The following is a 21010-nucleotide window of genomic DNA, read 5'->3' as shown; positions in this document are numbered from 1 at the left end:
CCTGAGATACAGATGGCTTCCTCATTGTCTTGCCTTGCCCCCACCTCTTCTAACAGGCATGAGGGCTCTTTTCCATATGCAAAAATAAAACTGAACAAAATCAATAACAAACAGCTGAAACGCAAGAGGTACACAATGAATGCGGGTGGCCTGGCTGGCCTTGGTGGACACCAGCTAAGTCTGCCCATGTCCTTCACTCCTTTATCTTCAGGAGAGGCAGCATTGACCATGCATCAGGCCTGGGGCTTCCCAAAGCCCCCGGCTGCTCTCCCTGGGGGTCTCATAAGATTAGAGCAGGAGACTGGCTTCCTGCTCGACCAGAAGATTGGGGAGCACAGAGTTGGCATTAAAAGGTCACCTTGCTCCTGAACTGCATGGTTGCCATGACCAAGGATTATGAGAATGACGTGATTTATGGAGCAACATCAGGACGAAGTGTGCAGTGAGCTGGTTGCCTCCCCGCCAGTCCTCCAAACACAGGGGGGGAAAAAAGGGGGATTCACTCAAAAGCAGGATATAAGAACGTGTGTTTATTGTGAAGACCAAGGGGAAACATAGAAAAGCAAACAAAACATCTTCTAGAGGGTAACACAGCTGACAGTGAGGACACAAGGGAGTGCGTGCAGCGCTCAGAGCTAAGAGCACTTCCCTGACCTCTCAGCGATGCTATAGGAGCTTCTAGCAAGATATCTCACATGACTTTGCTTATCTGTCTCCACAGTGACCTTTCCTTGTTGTTAAAAATTAGTAGATGTTATGAAGGTGGAAATTAGAGAATAAGACAAGTTCATGCTCTATAATAGCGTGTGTTCCCAATGTGGGTTGCACAACACGTTAAATCCACCAACTAAATAAATTATCTTGTATCTTTTTCATCTCAGTTTATTCTTACTGCCTGACACAAAGACGTTACTGCTCCTAATGCCCCAACCTGCAGCTGCACTCTGCACAGTCAGAGAGATATAAAAGCCACCACACCAAGGATCGTGCTCATGCCCTGGACGACACATGGGAGACACTTCTTTTGAAACAAAGGTAGGTAAAGCAGCTACTAAAGAAGGCGAGGCAAAAGCTCGATGATAATTTTCATGACACAACCGTATGTACAGAAGATCCAAGAAAGAAGCTATTTATAAGTTTCACTACAAAAGGAAAAAAAGAAAGTATTTGCATATGCAGGAAAAAGACTTGTAAAATAACTGAGCCACTTACTAACCAAACAGCGATGACTAATTCCTCTCTACACCCATTTCTACAAGGCAATTGCCCAACAGCGTCTGCAAACTTGAGATTAACCTGCAGCCAAATACTGCTGGGTCCTTTCACATTTTCTGGGGGAGGTTAAAAAGTTCTTCCTTCCATTGAGCCAGTCCCAGGGTGGTGATGGAGGAGAGAGTTAGTTGCCAGCTCAGGTTATCACCCCAGGGTTACTCAATTATCTGCTCTGGAGCTTTCACTCATTTTTTAGTGAAAAAAAATACACCTTGAAGAGAAATATCCTTCTGCAACTAAAAAACCCCAAACACCCAAGTGTTTAGACATGGGAAGGGGCTCGTCCTCCCCTTTCCGGCAGGTGAGCCTCAATCTCCTCAGGCTTTCGTGCTCACGTTGCCACAGCCCAATGGATGGCCATGCTCTCACTCTCCATGGACGAACCTCACGCCCTGACGTACCTCTCGCCAGCCCCACGATGCCCCGTGCCGTCCTCCTCTCCACCTCCAAAGCTGAAGGCTCCCTTACAAACCCCAGTTTCCTGCCTGGAAACATTTGCTGACGCACTGCTGTTTCCTGCAGGGGACCACATCAATCCGTCCTGAAAGCCGTTTAATGTTTCGGGATTGCCGGGGCACACTGGGAAATTCTTCGCTGCTCGGGATAACCGCATGAACTCTGGCACTGTGCGTTATGCAGACAAGCCAAAAACAGCCCCGTGCAAGCAGGGAAGGAAAAAAAAGTACATATGCATATCCCCTGTGGATTTGCTCGGAGAGATTCAGTGGGTCAACACACAAACTACGTTCTGTGTTTTTAAACTTCCTTAAGCAGGCAGTCCTTCTATCATCCCTAAAAGCTATCAGACACAGCCAGGCTGGGATACCTTGCAGTTTAAATACGAGATTTATGTTTTGATCATGTCCAGAGAGATGAGTTTGTTGCCAGCTCAAACACTTCAAGTAGAAAATACACCTTTCCTTATTTACTGCTGGCAGAGTACTGCCATCTGCAATAAGTAATTCATGGTCGATTACTGGGAAACTGCGGGGAAAGGATAAAAAATACCACAGCAAACTCCTCCTCTACATTTCTCCTTCAAACACACTGCTCTGCTTCACAGTCTTGCAAGGAAAATCCTTTGAATTGTGTCAGAGAAATAAATACCTGCCCTGCTTTGAGATCCAACCTGCCTGTTGCTGTTCAGATCTGAACCAAAGTATCTCTGCAGACGTTGGCTAACTGCTTGGAATGGAAAAAAGCTTTTCTTTGTTATGAGAGATGTGCCATTTTTAACTGTGATGAGGGAGACCAAATCACATGAGTCTTAGCAGAGCTGTCTTTGGTGGGATAGCAGCTGTAAGGCACCAGCCGGGGAAACCTGGAGGCTGTTCTTTATTGACGCTGAGCCTGGACCGCCCTCCCTGCCCATCACAGCAGGAGAAAGGGCCTGAAAACACTGCAAGATGCCAAAGGTTTCCCTGAGCTGCATCAAGCCCATCTGACATCTCTCGCCTTTGTGCATCAGCAGGAAGAGCCTCCCTGGAGGACCCTGCTGCTTCGCAGTGACAGCGTTTCGTCCCCTGCTGCTCCACAACCTACTGGCTCTTCTGGTGTTGAAGGTGTCCCGAGCTCTCCCAGGGGAGCCAGCTGGCCTGGCACTGATGTTGAACGCTCAGCAAAGCAGGACCCGATCCTAGGTTGCTGCTATCCCTCAGATGGTTCAAACCACCGTGTTTTCCAGTGCTTGTGCAATTGTAACCTCCAAACAGGTTCAGGGACAACCTCAGGCCCACCTCTGCTGCTCTCTGTAACCAAGCTCTCTCCAGCTCTTTGCACTGTGGTGGCTACAGTAAGGGACACAAAATAACAGCGGCTCCCACCTCAACCTTCACCTGTCAGAGTGGTCTGAGCATCGCTTGTTGTTTGCAGGACGAGGAAGGGGAGACCAGGCCTGGCATAGGCTGCTGGTGGGAAGGGAGGCAGCACCTCATGTCCAGTTCTCACCATACAACACCACATGGGCAACACTACCCAGCAGAGACATCAAAAAAGTACTCTGTCCCTAACTTTGGTGCCACAAAAGGGTAAAACTCCAGCGAGGATGTGCCGAGAGATTTTGGGAGATGGAGACAACCTTCCGGTAGTATTTCTAAACAGAAGATGGCACACCACGCCAGCTGCATGGCATACCGATGGCCTGGGCTGCGAGGCAGCCCTGTCCCCCCTGAGGCTGGCATCGCAGCCCATTTTGACCCCGAACAGGAGACTGCTGTGAAAATCAGCTTGCTTCATTTGTGGCCTCAGGCTGGGCCAGATTTCACTTGCACTTGTGGAGTAACTCCCTCAGAGCAGAAGGAAATAGTTTGCATTTACTTTTCAGTAACCACGCTGAACTTGCCCCAGTCTGGCGCAGGTATGTCTGCATGGACGTTCCCACAGTGGCGGCAACTCCCGTAGATGGATCCCAACCGGCTTTAAAGATTCGCCCTCCCATCTCTTTTTTGCAAGGTTAAAGACAGACATCCGCAACTTTCGCCATCTTGCTGCCCTGTCAGCACAATCCACCCGTTCTATCACTAACCAAGCCTGATTAACGGTACGCTAAGACACATTTGTTAACCCACGCTAACTGTTCTTGCACACAGGCGTGCATGCACATACACATGCAATTTGCGAAACGATGGAAAGAGAAAAAGGTGCCCTCTCCTGCTTCAGTCAAGACAGAAACGTGCCCCTTCGTACAGTGCCTTTTGAAAGCGTCCACGCAACTTTAACATTAGTATTCTTAGCCTAAGAAAACTTTTTTGTTTCTTTTTTGGTAATAACCCCTCATGCCCAATTCTGTCCCTTCTCATTTCTTCACTGTAACGCGCTAAATCCATACCGGAGACCAGGTCTTGGCAAAGTCACCTTTCAGTTGTAAAAGCGGGATAGCCCTTTAACTGCTAGTTTCTGCTGCACTGAAAGAGGGCCTGGACGTCAGTGCATTGCATCCTTTTACCAGCAGCAGAGCGACAGCACGTTTCTCGGCTCTGTTCATGAAAAAAGCGCAGAAGATGGACCGCAACAAAACGTCCCTGCTCTAAGAACCCAGAGTCCCGGGACCTTCCCTGGCCCTGGAGTGAACCTGTTGACTCAGGGCTTTTGTCAAACGCCCTGCCGAGGACTATCTCTGGGTAGCGATGGCCACCCACCACTGGGGAGGAGAAACCTGTCCCAAATTCCATGAGTGCTAAGCTACTTGAGTGCATTTATTTGTAGCAAATTATTCACTTGACTCTATCCATTGCTGAAGAAAGCATGCTTAGTATTTTAGTGACATGTCATGTCTGAACAACTTTATTTAATGCAGCAACACGCATTCCCACAGTGTCCCAGAACACTTTCCACCACTAAATAATAAATAATATCCGAGATGGAAATCTCAGCAGAGCAGACTGGGGAAAACATTCTACGGGCAGATCTGGGATGAAGGCAATCTCAACGAGCAGATACAGTGCAGGAAGACTACTTCAGGCTGCATTAGTACTACTCTCATGCCGCTGCTCTGCGTAAAAGTGGGGAAAAGACTTGCTGTAAAAGCCATTAGCAGGCAGCCTCCACATCTGGTTAGACAACTGGGCTCTGCTGTTGTCTCCCTGGCTATATAATAGTCACTGCACCGTTGTGCGTGGTGCCTTGATGTCTCCCTCTGTAATAGGGGGGATGATATTTGACAATTTCTTTGACAAAGTAGGAAAAGCACCATATAGGTATTACACTTTTCGACCATGCTTGCCCACAGTCAAGAATCAACGCCCAGGGACCTCAGGGAAAGCTGAACTTGCAGCACCTGCGGTCTCTCTTCAAAGCATCCCAAAGACCTTCTGCTTTTATCCCACACAGGGTAGCGGTGAGCATGGTTTCACGGTGGGCAGGAGGGAAACAGCACAGGGAGCTTTGAGCTTAAGTCTGGCCTTAAGGCAGTAGGATTCACTAGTACGACAACACACAGATGGGTGAGCCAACACAAATGTCACCCAGATAGAGGCCGTCTCACCTCACTTTGGGTGCCCGTGTCGCAGACACTTCCTTCCGAGCAGTCTGACAAGACAAGTCAACAGTGATCTAGTTGATTTGGTCAACAGAGTTAAGGATGTGATTCATCTGGCCAAATGCAGGCTGCATGAGTCGAAATGGATTGCAGCCTTGGCTCTGCCGACAGTACTGGCCAGCTCCCCATTGACTATCAAGAGTGACGAGGATGACTTGAATTACAGACACCAACAGCTAGCTGGAGGAATCCCACCCAGGGAGAGAAGAACGGCACTGGGCTAGGGTTTCAAAAACAATGACTCAGTGGGTCACAGCCCAAAACAACTGTACTGCTATTATTTAGACTATAAGAATGCTTCCAGCAAGACTGGTGACCTAAAGGACTGGGCACAAAAAACGTGCAGAGCAATTCAATTGTTTCCCCAAAGAGTTCGCAACCAAAACAAAGCCAGATCAAAAGGTGGGAGAGACGAAGAGTTATCCAACAGCAAAGAGCAGGCCAATGGCAGATTGAGAACAAAATCCCTGCCTCGACTCCCCCCGCACAGCCATGTTCAATGGTGTCATGTCCTGTAGGCTGCCGATCCTGTAGCTTATGAGCCATGCTGCAAGAACGACCTGCAGACCTCTGGATCACGAACGCAAAGCGGAACAGAAGATTTCAAAAGGCTGAAGCATACAAAGAAACACGATGTCATGGCCACTGCCCAGCCCAATGAACTTTATTTGCTCTGGAAATGCCTCATGGAGTTATATAAAAATAACCCATGGATTGGCTTGCCCCATGCTTAGGTTGTGATGTCAGTGCAGTAAGCAAATTATCTTTCATCAGTTTGATTGTATTTTTAAACACAAACTGTATTACTAATTTGGGGGTGCTCTGGCCTGTAGATAATCTGAGCGTGTTTATTGGATGACCTTCCTCCAGTGTCCGTAGTTTAAAATAAAATGTATTTATACCAGGTAGGAAGGTCGACCTCACTTCACTGCCTGGTTTGGGAGAAGAGTTCATTAGAAAACCATGCAGCAAGTGGTGGGGTTGCTGATGGGACCTTTGGAGAGGTTTCAGACAGGACATGACTGGGCCACAAAGCAGAAGGCAGGATGCCAAGCACTTCGTCACACATTCATCATGCTGGGCCACACCACGTGGGTGCTCAAGGGGCTGAAAGGTAGAAGGAAAAAAGACACCCCTCTCTCCTGTGCTCCAAAGCCTATACTAGGAGGCCACCTCAGCTCATACTCTGGAGGAGAGCACTTTTTGCCTATGTTAGGGGTGGCCCATGCTGGTACGGATGAAGTCTGGGCACAGCTCAGCCCACCATCTGGCATCTGAGGTTTGACCCTCTCTAAGCTTGGCAAGGTCTCTCTGAGCTCAAGCTACTGCTGAGCTGCTGCCAGCAATAGGAACAGAAAAACGCCTGAATCTTGGGGCTCTCCAGTCTTGTACCCTGTCAAACTCTGCTCATCTCCCAGTGCAGATGCAACTCATGCCACGTTTTTGGCCCAAGCATGAGGTTTCTTAAACACCAGGAGCAAACTATACGAGGTAAGAGGACTAGCTACTCCACAGGAGAAGAACAAGATCTTTCCTCTTCTCCTCTACCATTTTTGTCAGGCAGCAGAGTCAAGCAAGAGAAGCAATACTGCATTTTGACCATAGGATCTAAGCCCTCACTCCAGCTCAGACAGCTGCAGCTGAAATTCATCCCCTGGGAGCTTGCCACTCTCTTTTTAAGGCTACACCCAAATAACTTTGCCCCAGATCTGGGCCCACCAACTCATGGCTGACAGTGTCAGCAGCAAGTTAGAGGGCAAAAAGTCTACAATGGGATAAAAATTAGGCTAATTTAAGCATCACCACCTTCTGATGGAGAAAAAAATTACACATCTGAGCTTGTTGCTCTGTAAACACAAGGCTCTTCTTCTGGAAGCTCTGCTGTTTACTCATTGTCAAGGAGGCAGAAAACATCGAGTCAGAAATACTGTGCAAAACATATATATAATGCTTAGACAGCAGAGATGGGCACTACATAAAAAGCTGAGAGAGGCTGTGCTAATTCCTTGATCTTACTGGCAAGTGCTACAAAAGGTTGGAGCCTTACATGGCTCTTTGGAAAGGGCCTGTGATATATATAAAAACAGCTTAGGAGAGAGCTGCCTGGTACCAGCTGGGACAGCACCAGACCTATGTTGCTCTTCTTTCCTCCCAATTATGCTTACAGACAGGCTTTGCAGAGCATCTGCTCCTGAAAACACCCTCAGGCTGCTCCCCCACAAAATCCTCCCAGAAACAACTATGATAACTGCCACTTCGTATATTTAATATCACTCTTATTCCCTAGAACGTGGGTTATTTAAATATGAGCACTTCGGTCCCAGCTTGGATTGGCTTCTGGAGCATAGCCTTGCTTTGCAGTCAATGTAATCAGTTAGACAAGTAGCTTCACAACCACCAATTTGCAGATGATGTTCAGGAGGTGCTTGAGACCTGTGACAGCAGATGGGATTGATCAAGTGTCTTTGAGCAATGGCTTATACTTGGGCAGGGCCTTAATTAGCCCTGTTATCATCTGTCTATCAGATCACATCAGCTCCAGCCTCAAGGCAGGCCTGTCACTCCTTGCAGCCCCCCTGAAGGTCAAAAAATGCTACATGCTGCTGCCCAGTATGCCATGGACATCCTGGGAGACCAAGGATGGACTCAAAGCAGACCAAGGTGGTTGAATACTGCTGGCCTTGGGTTATGACCCAAAACCCATGACCTGCAGAGCTCAGTGACAGATCCTGGTAATATGGCATATTGAAAGCTCACAGCATCTTCTGGGGCAAGATCTACCCTCTTGACAGAAGTCAAGGCATATGATGCCCTCACACTGGAAGTGCCCTTGCCATGAAAGGGATGCTTTTTAAATCCTGTCTCATTCACAGGGTTTGCTCATTCTCAAGCCAAAACGAATCACTGCCCACCTAACTGTGCCCATCTTCATGTTGATTTGTGGCCAACAGCAACAGATGAACTGTCAGGGTTTCCGGTTGAAAACACCGAACAGTTGGGGGTGGCAGCCACCTCTGGAGATCATCTGGTCCAAACCCATACTCAAGCAGGTTGCCCAGGACCATATCAGTTGGCTTTTGAGCATCTCCAAGGTTGGAGACTTCACAAAAGAAGATTTTGGAGGTAACTGCATGTAGCAGTCCCATCAGGACTATCACCTGCCTGGGTCTCACAGTCTCTTCAACGCAGAGCTAATACCAAGTTGACAGCTTCCACAGAAACACCACCTTCCATATACACAAAAATAAAAGCTCTTTTGCTGTACTAGTCTTCTGGATAACACAGGACATGACACTAAGGAGCGATAAAGCCCTTAGGTTTCTTGTTTCTTTGAAATATCCCTCAAAACTTTCACACACCTACAAGCAGGAGAGGAAGAGGAGGGAGGTGCCACTTATTTAGATGGCTAAGGACTGTGCTGACAGCCTCCCCACCCTTCACTGTCTGCCCTCACAGATTGTGAAATCAGACATGGCAAGGGTCATGATGTCATTTTGTTTGTAGGAATGTTTGTCATTCCTAAAAGCAGGAAGGTTCATCAGGTGGAACCAGCTGTTCTTCCATGGGTCTCTGGCTCCAAGAAGGGGCCTTCTCCTCCAAGGAAAACCAGGCTTTTTGCCCGAATCTCTGTTCATACCCCACCTTGTACTCTGTGGGAGGACCACCATATTCCCTGCAGTGATCAGGTAACCTGAGGATAGCACACCATGTTCCCCCTAGTGATCACCTCTCCGTAGGAGGTGGCTGTAGCCTGCCTGGGAAGAACAGACCCCCTCAGCTCCCCACTTTGAGTTAGTCAGCAAGAGAGAAGCTGAGACTGGAATAGTTTATTGGCAGACCCAGCTGTAGCTCTTGCAACAGTGGATGGATTTGCTATCCTTAGTCTGGCAGGGGCTACAACTGTCTCAAAAGAGTCATATTGAAACCCCAGGCTCTGGACTCCACCACACTATCCCTTCTCATGCTACTTCAACAAAACAAAAGAGCAGAGTAAGATGATAACAAAACTGCTTCGAATAAGCGACCAGGGGAGCTAACAGCTTCCAAGCAGAGAGAGCAGGACTAGGCAATACTAGTATGAGAGACTGAGGACAGCTCTGGGAAGCTGAGATTTATTTTCAGCTTTGCACGGACTCATATCACCTCTACACTCTGACTTCCCAGCTGGCAAATAGGAACAATTTACTCATCCTCTTTTGCAAAGTGCTTTGGGGTGTGTGACTGAGACATGCAAATCATAATTATTACTCCAACAAAGGAGCTATTGACATTTAAAAGATAAACCTTTTAAATTACAGATGACATTCTGTACACAGCCTTGCAAAGGTCTGGGCTTCACCAAGCCGCAAGGCATTTCACTCCCGCACGTTTTCATCACTCTATTTCCTCTAAGCCGCATCAACACATACGAGCATACACTGGCCTCTTCTCAGCATGTTTTGACCACTTTGGCAATAGCAGCCAATCCAATCAGTTGCCTTTCAGGTGGACCTTATTTCATCATCCTCACAGCTCTCCGAATCTGCTGTGCTTTTCGCACCAAGCTCTTCCCAGTCATTTATCAGAGGTCTCCAAAGCACACTACACTGAAGGTCTGGGTACAGGCCCTCACCAGCAACCACCATCACAGAGGTAGCTACCACCATCAGCTGACAACCAAAAGAAATACAACCTGTTGCAATAAAAGCTGCTGATCTATTCAACAAGAACAACTCAAAGATCATACAGTTGTCAGACAGAAGCAACCTACAAGAAGGAAATATTGGTGTTGCCTGTTCTTACCAAGGAACTAGTACTTCCTCACAAAAGGATTTAGGCAGGAAGGGGAAATTAAGGTCAGAAGATTCCTGGCTCTCTCAAAGATTTGCTAGGAAACGCTGCATAAACTCCCTAGGACCAGGGCAACCCACGCATTTTAAATCTTCAGTTTTTGGGGCACCTCCTCTGAGGTAGCTGATTATCACAGACATGCAGACTGGAGCCAACAGCAGCTGCCGGTACTTCACATATCTGGAAACACACCACCAGGGTACCTCATCAGCTCTGATTTCTCTGTGACCCTCTCCATCTGGCTCTAAATTTGGGGAATCAACAGCAATCACCCACCTGATGTGGGTGTCTGAAGGCTTGAGTCTGCAATGCCTCTGAGGTCCTTGGGAGCTGCGCACACACACAAGCAGTTAATTATTAATTCAGTCAAGTTTTACAACACCTGAGCAGGAAGAGAATAATGGATTTGCAAATATAAAAGCATTGCTGTTAATCTAGTAGTTGCTAGAGATGTTGGAGCACTGTCTCAGTGGGTGCTCTGAGATGATCAAGAGGATGAAGCAGCATAGTCTGGACAGCAAGAACAGCAAACACCATTTAGCAGTTGTTCTGGTATAAAAACCTGCTTTCACGACCCTTTTGACTAGAGGTGTGGTCAGCACAGTAAGCAGAGCATGGGCAATCCAAAGTAAAATACACCATCTCCTATTGCCTCTTTCATTTTCTCTCTTACTGGGAGAAGAGGAGAGTTCAGATGTGGTTACGTCTGAAGGTGACAATGTGTCCCAAGGATGAGCAGAGTTTACAGCCCAGTTGCACACTGGCAGAAAAACTCATTTTGACCAGAATATAGTATCATCACTACTAAGTTATAGGCATTTACCAAATTATCACAGGAGTATTTCTTCAAATACTTTTCAGGTAGGGTAGGGTAATAGGCACAGCACAGACACTCTGGAAATAGATGGTTAGTTACAGAAGAGAGAGGGACACTTTTGATGCTCTCAGATTGCATCAGAGGGCTATTTACCAATGCTTCCTCCAACACAACTTGGTACCTAGGTGACAGAGCTGTCTTTCTTGTTACTCAGTTTTCACTGTCAGCCTTCCTTCCAAGCACCTTCTGGGTTAACACTGGCTTCACAGAGATATGCGAGGGTGTTAGCCTTTATCTTAGCTGGATAACAACTATTTATCACCATCCCTTAAAGCTCTTTCTCCCATGGGTACGTGTTTTACAAAGCAGGACACAGGCTCTATACACAGACATAGTGAAGAGACAGCACCTCCCTCAACCAGACCTCACAGTCAGAGCACAGAGGGGACACAAACAGGGACACATGGATATAGGGAACCAACAAAAGGCAGTGGCTAGAGCACATTTGCATCCAAACCAGTCACCTTCTTTACCACTCATGGGATCTGCATAAGACCCACCCAAGCACAGAGCAGACCACAAACATCCCTTAGAGAACATAACATGTGGAAGACATTAGGCTGGTGTCCCTGAGAGCCAAAGCTAATCTCTAGGTCCCTGCAGAGAGTATCTGGCAGGGAGACAGGAGCCACCAAGGGCCTTGGAGTGCAGAGAGCCTCAAAGGGTGAAAGCAAGCTCAGGGACACAGAAGGAGGCAGAGCATCACCAAGGTACTGCAGCATGCATGCCTGGTGCAGAGAGGGCAAGGAAGCACACATCAAGGCCAGAGGGAACAGGGCAGCAGTAGCCAAGGGTTAAATGAAAAAGGTTGGTATGCCCACACAGGACCAAAGAAAAACAACCCCAAAGCAAGGAAGGGAGACCAACAGAGAAAACACCAGAGAAACAGGGACAGAAAAAAGCTGAAGCAGGGAGGAAGAGTACCCCAGCTTCACAGCAAAGTGCTAACCACAAGCAAAGATACTCAGGACTTTATAGTCTTTGTCAATGAGCAGGATCATCTCCAGCAGCCACCTGCTTTCACCATCATTGCCTTCAGCTGAGAGAAACAGCCGGCGTCACTGGGCATCTGGCTGCTTGTTAGAATCACGACGACTAATATTGATTCTGTCTGATTTACTTAAAATCTCCTCACAATGCCAGTTCATTCCTTCTCTGCTTTTGAACTTAAATATTACCAGGAATAATAAAAAAAAAAAAAAACAGTGGCTCTATTCCACCCCAGAGATAGCTGCTTCGCAGCTACAGGCACAAGTACTCAAAGAACACTTTGGCATGAGAAACGTTATTATGAAGGTGAGATATGATTAGCATAGCTGATCTTTCTAAGGAAAGTCCCGGAAATGCCGAGAAACACAAATGTGTATGAATTTCCTGCTCTCTTTCCTATAAGTATTATTTTTATGGGCAATCAGGTTAGCTGTGACCTATTTTGCGGTGCAAGGCTTGTAAGAACATGGAAATCACAGCAGCCTCTAGACTTGCATTCTGCAAAGTCCCCATTAAACATATTTTCCCTCTCCAAAACCCTGGTCAATGTGGCTTTGTGCCTAACGAGAGTAGCCGAACATCTCAAAAGGTGTATAAGACAAGTATGTGAGGCAGCAGGAAAAGTTAGCCTGCTGCCCCCCGAAAAGAGGGAAGGGAAGAGCACCCTTATTACATGAATCTAGCACCTGGTGCTGCAAAGTGTCCTTTTTTGGGACAATTTGCAAGTGTTTTTGGGAAACCCTCTGGTTACCTTCTGCACGCTGGGAGACACTGAAGTGACAGATGGGGAGGCGACATCCCTTCATTCCTGCGGACCTGGATTCCCCGATTCCTCCCACTGTCCACCTGCATCGCATTGCTTCCCCCAGCCCCACGAACCACACGCTCCAGCAGAGACGCAACCCCGGGGCCAAGTTCCCAAAAGCATGAGATCAGCTTCAAACTAGGGCATTTTGACGACGGCCTCCCATGCCAACATAGGGATTGCTTTGAATTTGTGTTTGGGTGCAGACACTTTGATGATCCGTTTTTGAGCCCTTCCCTGCAGCCAGGAAAAGCCAGGGCTCTTTCTGCAGCAGCGCTGGTGCCGGACGGGTTCACCCGCCAGAGACGCCGTTCCTTGCCCTCTCGCGGCATGCACGCTCAGCCCTTCCCGCGGCTCCCCGGAGCATGCTCGGCTCCTCAGGGTTTATTTTCCCCAGTGTATCTCGCCAGCTGACCTGCACCTCCTGCTCGGCCCTTCTCGACAGTGTAGCGCGTTCCCTATTACGCCTTGGCAGCAGCACACCACGCGACGAAACTAGCCAGATTGGTTCATCCTCAGAGAACAGAAGCTAGCATCATTTATTCGAGGAGGGGGAAAAAAAAAATAAAAGATTTTTGGATTGAGGGCAATCGGGTGGCTGAGAAATCCCGAGTCCTAGGCGCGACACCCGGCGCGGGGCAGCGATGGGGCCAGCAGCCACCCCGGCAGCAGCCGATGGACGGATCCTGTGTGCAAACGCCTCCCGTTGGACAGCGTGGGGCTGGCAGCCGCCTGGGTTTTGCGGCGCTCCCCCGTGCAATCGGAGGTGCCCGGTCTCGCAGGCGAGCAGGGAACGCCGGGAACCAGCTGGGCTTTGCCAGCAGGCTGCATTCTTAGTTTAAGCTGCACGCATGCAACGTGTCCTCTTTATAAGGCGGAGGTGCCAAGGAGTCTATGGGGATCGGCCAAGTTTGCAAAGGGAGATATAAGGGGAACGAAAGCTGACGAGGGGGCAGGTGCGGGTGGGCGGTAGCAGCTCCAGCCCCCGCGGCTCTGCTATTTCTTTAAGGCACCGCGGGCCGAGTTTGCCCCCGGGAGTTTTTTCTGTGCGAGTGCTCCTGACTTACTTACGCCAAGCCTGGGAGGCATTTTTGCAGCGAAAACGGCGCTTTCCGCGGTGAGCTGGCGACCCGTGTTGCGAGGCTCTCCCCGCAAAGATGCTTTCATTCTGCCTGCTTCGTTCCTAACAAATTCGTTTGTCACAACTGTGATCTCTACCCTGCTTGCATCGAGACGCAGAAGTCGCGATTCAGCCCCTCAAGCTGCCACGCTGGACTGAGGTCGAGCGGTACCTGGGGAGGTTACACGCATCAAAAGCCTGTGTGTTGCAGTCCCTCTTCCCCAGCCTTGGCAGCGAGTGGGATGGCCAGACAGCATCCGTCTCATCCTCCCGGCAAGCACAGACTCCCGAGCTGAAGCTGGGGCTCCAGCCCGCTCTGGGTCCTCTGAGCCACCCCTTTGGGGATGGATGGTGGGCGCAGAGCTGGGGAAACCTATAACTACGGAGCCATGGGTGGTTTCGCCTTCTCGCTCCTCCTTCTTCAGCTCAGTGGGGCAGACAGCGAGGACGAGCTGGCAGTGAAGAGGAGCTGCCACGAGCTGCCGCGATGCCTGATCGGGGCAGCAGGGCAAAGCTCTGCTTCCTTCATGCCTTCCCTTTGGAGAAGCCTCATCCCGCAATGGAAATGAGCACCTCGATCCCCGCCGGGGCTGGCAACCCATCTGAGGTCTGACCCACGCAGCCCACCAAGGGGTCCAGCTGGAGGTGGACACAACGTGAGCCCGATGGTATCCACAGGTGAGTTCGTCAAGGAGGATGAAGCATCCGCAGCTCTGGAAAGCGCTGATGTAGGGAAGGGGAGCAGAGAAACCATCCCGTGCCCCTTCCATGCGGAGTAACATCTCACAGGGTTGCTTTAGCTGGGAACGGTTTGGAAGCTTCTCCTATGGGCTCAGGAAGTGCTACCGGTTCCCGAAAGGACATTTCCCTGCAAGCTGCAGGATGCTAAAATGATCCTTTAAGAGAAACCACAAAAGGCTCCCAGGTTTCAGCAGTGAAACAGAGATGCGAGAAAATGAGGAGGATGGGAAAGCACAGACCTGTCTGCTTCTGGCAGGTGAATGGCAGCCTAGGGTGCCAGGGAAGGGGAATCCCACAGCTTACGTTACACCTTTTAGGATTTTCCACCTCATGCACGTAGCAGAAACCTGAATTAATTACCCTTGTGGCTTCACTGTTTTGCAGTGATCAACTCAGAAACTGTTTCCGTAGACCTCCCTAAGCAGGTCTGGCCAGTGATCAGCTGGCCAGTCTTTAGTCCAGATTCCCAAAGGCGGTGAGTGTAGGTGTCCGTGAGAAGCACGTGCAGGTTATGCTCCTATTGACTCTGTTGCTCACAAATCCAGAAACGGGTCCTGAAAACCTGTTTGAAGGCTGTTCCTCAACTGTGTCTCCAGTTCGGTGCACTTTCCCTCACACATGGCTTCACCTGGCAGGCTGGAATCCATGACCACGTTGAGAACTTACCTGGTGCACCGCAACGCGGGACCTGGACGCCTGTGGCCAGCTTGCCACGTTTGTCCGAGGATGGATTTTCCCCCGAAGGAGACAGGGGCGAGGGAGAGGACTGGAGGGGATAGAGTTAAACTCCCAGCCAGAGACACTCCTGGCACCCAGAGTTCATGACAAGTTTCGCACGGGGACCGTTTTCTTTATTCTTTTGGTCAGGGCAGAAAACAGTGCAACTGTTTAGTCTGCAGGGAGGTGGTGGCTCTGGCCCAGCGCTCGAACGTCGCTGAGCAAACATGCGGGGAAGCAAGGCGGCTGGCAAGCCTCTTCTCTGCTCCGCCTGCTTTTCACCTCTCCTTTCCCAACGCCGTGGCCGAGCATCCGGCCACTTGATGGGCACCAACGCATGGGTGCTGCTCGAAAGGCAGCTCAGAGCGCTGCGGGAGCGGGGGACAGGCGATACCCAAAAGCCTGGAGGTGAAGCACCCGTCTGCTAAAAACTGCTCCTCTCCCGCTCTGTTTACACAAAAGATCTCAGCAAAATCTTTCCCGGGGCAAATATTTACAAATCCTACAAAGCCCGAGAGTTTCTACTATAGCAAATGTTTTATTTGGCTAATTTATTTTTAAAGGATGTAGAAGATCATTAATCTTGCCTGCTCAGCCCCTGAAGGGTCTAGGTGCAGAACACACTCTACATGCACTTTGCCGCCTGCAAAGCTGCCCGTCCACAGTGGAAAAGCTGAGCTTAGAGCAAAGAGGCTGGGCAAAAAGCTGCAGGGCGGCAGAGAACAACGTTAACCTGCAAAAATCCTCGCCCCCTCCAGGCTCTCTGGCTTTAAAGGGACCCTCTTGCAAGCACGAGGGCATATTTTGTAATGTATATCGGTGCTACAAATAGCATTTTGGTCGAGCGACAAGAGTGTGATCGTGACCTTTTTATAAGATTACTAGACAGCAGTCATTGGAATATGCACACCTTATTTTGAGCACAGCAAAAATTAAAACGTTTTGCTTTTCAAGTCTGACACCTTTTCCTTACTCTGCGCACGGCGTCTGCTGGGACCGGGAAGCCAGCCGCTCCACGCAGTTTTGCTCTCTCTACATGCAGTTTCGCTTCCTGGTTCTCTGGTACTAGCGGCGATATAGCTCTGTTGGGGTTGCCAGTGCTGCCAGAGAGCATGTTTCCAAACACTCCTCCCACCTCCTCTGAATTACAAAAAATAATATGCATAGCAGGAATAACAAAAGAGAAATAGAAGTGGAGCGACTGATCACTGGGAGGGGAAAAGGAAGCACATGCAAATCTAATTACCCCGATTTCAGACCGTCGGCGCAGGGGAAGAGCGCGGAGGCGATCCCATTAACGGCAGCGTGCTGCACCCATTGATTAAACCGCAGGATGTGTCCCGCTGCGGCGGCGTTATCAAGCCACGCTCTGCTTTCCTCTGCTCCCTCTGGAATCTCCCGGGTCCTCGGGACTCGGATGCCGCACGTCCCGCCGTTATCAGGCCCGGTTTGCCGGCCAAGCGGGGCACGGATAAACGAAACGCTTCTGTTGTATCCCGTTCCTCACCTGGAGCCTTCCCTCCAACACCCTTCCTGGGACTCTTCCTATCAGAGTCGCTCCGTGCCGTGATTTTGCAAGCGTTCGTTTAAATGCCGAGGGTAGAAAAAGATGCGCCGGGGCAGAATTATATGCGCTGCGTGCATGCGAGGCCCTGCGAGGCTGGCCGGCCCGCGGGCATCCCTGCGCCGCAAGCACCACCTAGAGGGCTGCGAGGCCCCGCGGGTCCCCACGGCACCCCGCTCGCCAGCCGACCCGTCAAACCTTCCCGGAAAGGGAACGGAGTCGCCAGCCGGGGAGGAAAGCAGAAACAGCCGTCGTGACAGCGGGGCGAGGAAGGGGCCCTTCCCTCCGCAGATGCCGCTGGCGGGGTCAAAGTCTCCTGCGGCGCTCAGCGCTTCCCTCTGCTCTAATGCCCCATCCGGCACGTCATCCCGTTTTGGGGAAACGGACTCATTGCGGGTTATAAAACGGAGGCAAAAGCAGCCCCGAGAAAACTCCCCTCTTGCGGCCGAGCGTACGCCCCAGGGATGCCGTCCGCTCCGGGCATCGGCCAAAACCTCCAGCATCTCCCGCCTGCGTTCACCTTGCCTCTAGGCTTGTCCCCCAGGCTCGGCGTGGCCCCGGGGCGGCCGAGCGCTCGGCTGGCGGCGCCGGGTACCGTTTGCAAGGAGAAGGGTTCGTGAACTGCCCGGTATGTTCCCCGGCTGTAAATAGCCCAGCGCGCTGCGTCGCTGCCGTCGCGAAAGGTGCCTGCTGCAGCGCCGCGGGGGTGCCTACTGCTGCCTCTGCCACCTCTTCCCCAGGGCCTTATTTTGGGACAGCGATTCCAGGGCACCGGGGGTTGGGGTCGGCGAGCCCCCTCCCACCACAGCAACCCTTGTCAGCGCTGAGAAAAAGCCCCAAATCTCTCCGGGAACAGAAATTCCCGCGAGCTGGGTGCAGCGCGATGCGACGTGGAAGATGGGGCCCTCCACCTGGGCGAAGCTGGGAGTCGTGTTATAGCGGCTGGCAAACGGGTTACTCGTCTATCTGCGTACTGGCGAGCACCGAAATAAACCGCTCAGTCAAGCCAGGTGTGGACCAGGCACAAAACATCCCATTTCATCGCGTTCCCAGAAGCGAACCGCCCTCTCCAGCATCCTTCTGTCCCAGCCCGGCGGCTGTGCACTGGTGTGCGCTCTCCGTCCTCGGTTCACGAGGGCCTTGGCGACGTCCAAGGCGCCTGCTCTCCCCAGACCTTCCCCGGGCTTATCGTTTCCTTACGAAAAGGACGGCTCATCCCTCGGGAGGGCCGTGAGGGCAAACCAGCCGGGGCGGTCGTTCGACAACCGCGCTAACGCCGGTGCCAAAACAGGCAGTTCCCAGCTCCTCTCCTCCCCGCGCCATCCTTGCTCCCCCGTCCGCCAGCACGGGTGTCTGCGCGCCTGCGAGGTGCACCGGGTCCGGGCACCGCTCTGGCTGAAAACAAGCAGAAAAAGGGAGAAAAACGTATTGGGCTGGTAGGAGGAAGGGATAGCGTGAGGGCACCTTCTCCCGGGGGCAGATTGACTTGCAGTGATTTAGCGGTGCTGCAGCTCGAGGGTTTCGGGGGGTGGTTTGCCCCGGAGGTGCAGGCAGCCCTCGCTGCGGACGGCTTTCTCGGGTCCGCTCGCGCAAGCCAGCTGCGAGCGGGAGCCTGGATGCAACGGGGTGAGAGGGGCCGGGCCGGGCCGCCGAGCTCGCTTGGCCGCGGGAGCTGGCGTGCCTCGACCGCCCCGTCCCAACAGGCCGTCTAGGCTGAGCCAGACATTTGACCTCGCTCGGCGCAAGCCTGTCTGCTTCGAAGTTCGCTCCCTCGCCCCGGGGGTTTGCTGGAAGCCCGGTGCCGGTCGCAGGTGGGGAGACACCTTACGCCGGCAGCTGGCTCCGGCTCCGGCTCCGCGCCGGCTGCTCCGAGGAATTTCCCGAGCTTGCAATCGCCGCGTTTGCGGCTCCTCGCGACGCGCGCGCGGCGACGGCGCCACTGAAAACGCTCACCCGGCCCGCCGGGGATTTTGCAGATAAGCATGTCATCCGCCGCCTCCGGCCAAAAGAGGCCCCGCTCTCCGCAGCCCATCGCAACCGCTTTTCCCAGGCACGGGGAGAGCGGCGCATTTGCAAGCAATTAAAGGAGGGGCAGCGGCGCCAAGGGCACAGGCGGGGCGGCCGGGTCCCTGCGGCCCGCGAACAAAACGAAGCCCTTGGGAGCACGCCGGCACGGCCGGGGAGCACGCGGTTCACCTGCGCCCACGGCCAGGCTGCGAGGAGCTGTGCAAAAAAATTATCCCGCGCGTCCCCGAGCGGTGCAAAGGGGACGCGCTCAGGGGAGAGGAGGGCGGCTCTCTCCGGCGTTAGCCTGCCGGTGCCAGGAGCAGGGATTTCCCGACCCTGCAGCCGTCAGCCTCAGTAAAACCTCTCAACCCTGAGCGCTTCCAGCAGACTGACCCGGATTTAAGCCGGCGGGCTCGGCAGCAGATGGCCTGACAGACTGATGCATTAGACTGGCTGAGTCCCTGAGCTGGCGGGAACGCGCTCCCTCGTCCTGCGGGAGGATTTCGAGACTAAACGGATCCGGCAAAAGAGATGCCAACGTTTTAAAACGCCGTCCAGTCTGGTCTGAGGCGTCTCTACAGCCGAGCAACCGTCCGCACGTAACGCATGCAGCGAGATCCTGAGCAACTTCTTCTTTACCCTTCAGGAAAGGGAAGGAGGAAACGGCATGGGAGATGTTTTTTTGCTGCCTCCACTCGCTAAATCCCAGCCAGATGGGGAGACACCACTCCGAGCAGCCCCGAGCCGCCCCGGACGGCCTCACCGAAAGCGATAAGCTGGGGAATAGCTGCAGGTAGCCGTAGCGGCCCGCCGGCCCCTCTCCGGGCAGACGCGGAGCCGCCGGGCCGGCCGCGACGGCGTGGGCGCAGGCAGGCTGCGCGCAGCCCGCAGTCTCCACCTAGAGCCCGGCGGAGGGCTCTTCCGCAGCATCCCTCCGTCCACGGCCCGACTCCTCTCGTCCGAATTAGGCTGAGCTTTCCCACGAGGAAGGAGAAGACGAGAGCCGGAGCGGCCGGGTTTGGGACGCTGCGGCGCTGCCTCTTTCCGCCCGTCTCAGCTGCGCGGGCCTCTGCTCTTCCCACCAACAAAAACAAAAGTGAAGCGTTTTGGGGCACATCAGCTCCCCGGCCACGGTGGCCAGACCGCCCCCTCGGCTGCCCAGAGAGGAAAGAGAGGGACCTCCCTACCTTTTAGACAGGTTGCCGGAGATGACGGCACCTGACGTAACTTTGGCTAACCGCGCAGCGCAGCAGGGCCCAGGCTCCTGCCCGCTTTTCCTGGCCGTGCCCTGGGCCGTGGGATTCTCCAGGATGAAAAGGAGCTGGAAGAAACCATGCACACGGTATTCACGGAGTAAAAGAGAGGCCGATTATTTTCTAACGAGCTGCCTGAGCCCTGCCATATCTACTCTTACCAGCACATTGAAGTCAAGTCAGATACGGCATTCTTTGGACCCCTAAGGTTTTTGGTTTTGTTTTTGGCAACTTACTCCTGCCGAGCAGTCGAACGCATGACGCCCCGCTCATTGAAACGAAGCGTCTCTGTGGCGAGGCAGCAATCGTGGCCGGATCGGACCGACTCCAACCGCCCCCAGCGTCACCTATGACGTCCTCCGGATACGTCTGCAGCCAGGCCCTAAGGCCACCTCTGGTTGCTCTCCACCTCCTCAGTGAGCCAAGGAGCCTGGTCTTGGGCCACCACCAAGCCAGAGCATCTCGATGGCACTACCCGAGGCCCAGCGAGTCCAAAGATGACCTCGTGGGCTGCCGGTGTGCCGGGCACGCAGCAGGCTGCCCCTGCCAGACCCCACCGGCGTTCCCATCAGCAGCCCGGCAGCTACGTGCCCTCTCTCCGCTCCCAGCTCGCCAGTGCTATGCCGAGTCTCCCGGCCCCTTCGCACGGTTTGGATGCTCTCGCCCAGGAATCGATCTACGCCGCGCTCTCTCCTCCCCGCCTGCGTGATGAGAAGGCTCCGCAAATCAGCCCCGCGGCTCATACGGCCAAGCGGGGCCGTTGCTGCGCCGAGAAATCAGAAAGTTTCAAACACGCAG

At 52.4% G+C, this 21010-nt stretch overlaps 1 protein-coding gene across 17 annotated transcripts in view; it reads right to left on the bottom strand.

Annotated features, from left to right (window-relative positions):
• Positions 1 to 21010, bottom strand: part of CTIF (cap binding complex dependent translation initiation factor) — a 212650-nt gene that overhangs the window by 29804 nt on the left and 161836 nt on the right. The window lies entirely within an intron of this gene.

The sequence above is a fragment of the Struthio camelus genome, chromosome Z (assembly GCF_040807025.1).
Source record: "Struthio camelus isolate bStrCam1 chromosome Z, bStrCam1.hap1, whole genome shotgun sequence".
Taxonomy (NCBI): domain Eukaryota; kingdom Metazoa; phylum Chordata; class Aves; order Struthioniformes; family Struthionidae; genus Struthio; species Struthio camelus.
Note: the sequence above shows the minus strand (reverse complement) of the source record. Positions and strands in the feature narration are given on the sequence as shown.